The sequence below is a fragment of the Microtus pennsylvanicus genome, chromosome X (assembly GCF_037038515.1).
Source record: "Microtus pennsylvanicus isolate mMicPen1 chromosome X, mMicPen1.hap1, whole genome shotgun sequence".
Classification (NCBI taxonomy): Eukaryota; Metazoa; Chordata; class Mammalia; order Rodentia; family Cricetidae; genus Microtus; species Microtus pennsylvanicus.
In genome coordinates, this window is record NC_134601.1 from 54990138 (window position 1) to 54991834 (window position 1697).

Below are 1697 nucleotides of genomic sequence, written 5' to 3' on the forward strand. Positions count from 1 at the left end.
GACACACACAGACACACACAGATACACACACAGACACACACACAAACACACACAGACACACACACAGACACACACACAGACACACACGCAGAGATACACACACTCACACAATATCCAAAACACAAGAGGAAATACTTGTGCTGTCACCCTGCCATTCTCTGTCCCTTTCAGACACATCAGGCTCCAGACTGAGAAGCAAGTGACAATAATAGATCTGCTGTCCTATGCCCACCTTTATCTTGGATGATAACCCACCACCACTGGACCAGCCAACTCCCCCTCCCCTTTAGCTCCATGGCAGCACCACACCCCAGCCAGGGATGTTACTGTTTCTCTACTTCGCACACTAGATGGTTCTCTGTCAGGAGGAGGGCGGTCACCTGCCATCTCATAGCTGCTACGGGAAGGACAAAGCTAACAGGGTTTTGTGACAGTTCCACGTGACATTCTTTTTTTAGCACAAAAGAGGCTCCACTTTTCATGAAACCATGGAAACCAAACAGGAAGCTCTTTCACTTACTTATTTTTCCGTGCCAGAACATCAGTCTCAGAAATGTGAAGGACAGACATGGAAGCACAGGACTCACACTGCCAGAGTCACGTGGTCTTGGAGCTGACTTGACACGCAGGGCCCCTGGCAGGTGGGAAGGACAGCAGGCAACTGGAGCCCTATCCCAGAGGGCTCCTTCTGACTCCATCCTTTCGCCTCTGGGCAGCACCTGGCCTAATGCCCACCCTCTTGGCTGGCTCTGCCTTCCATGAGTGAACTTCTCCAGCGCATCTCCTGTTGTGACAGCTGAGCCACAGGGGCAGTGACTGCTTCTCTTCCTACCTTGCCTGCTTGCCTGACTTCCCAAAGGGACCCCACGTACCACATTTGTAATTTTGCACAGATATTACAGGTTTGAGGGCATAGGTGGTTCCTAATTCAGGAAGAATCCTGTGGTCCTGGATGTAGAGTCACCTTGTGGACTAAAGGTGACAATGTCCAGAGTGCCTATTGCTTCCTGTTGTGCAAAAGGGGAAGACAGAATCGAGGACACCTGTTTTCCCCCTCACTGGCCCACAGCCATGAACTAAAGGGGTACAACTATGTCAGGGAACCCTGATTGCTCTTCGAGCTGATGAGGGAGGGGGACTTGATCGGGGGAGGGGGAGGGAAATGGGAGGCGGTGGCGGGGAGGAGGCAGAAATCCTTAATAAATAAATAAATTTAAAAAGAAAAAAAAGAGTGCCTGTTGCTTGGCGCCCCCTTGTGGACTAAACGGGACTGAAAAAAATCAAGATGCATGTGGAGTACCACTTCCGTGTGATTCTGTGTCACAGACGGCACACTGTGGCCTTCTCCAGCTTTTCCTTAACAGGGGATGGTCAGCGCTCGGAAGTGCCTTCTTTGCATAGATAACACTGTTTCCCGGGTTAAACCTCTAATTACAGATAGGGCTCGGCTTGCCATCGAGCTGATGCTCTTGGATCTTATGGTCTTTTCTAACGGCTGTTGAGCTGGGCTCCGAGGGCATGCTTCATTTGACAGGCATGGGTGCTCCGTCCAGGCTGGAAATGTCCCATTGCCTGCTGCTCCAAACACCTGGGTGTGGTCCCAGCCAGTTGGAGTAAAGGCTTTCAGGTGGCTACACACTGGGTCTGAGTGGTCATCTCTGGGGGGGGGGGGGGTCCCTGTAACAGTGTGACCGTAG

The 1697-nt window shown here is 51.6% G+C and overlaps 1 protein-coding gene across 1 annotated transcript in view; it reads right to left on the reverse strand.

Moving 5' to 3' along the window:
* The window catches only part of LOC142841156 (uncharacterized), a 25272-nt gene extending 24449 nt beyond the window's left edge, over positions 1-823 (reverse strand). Inside the window, exon 1 of the mRNA XM_075957902.1 lies at positions 521-823. The gene's annotated coding sequence lies outside the window, so the exon portion shown is untranslated. The remainder of the gene's footprint in view (positions 1-520) is intronic.
* Positions 824-1697: the final 874 nt, after the last annotated feature.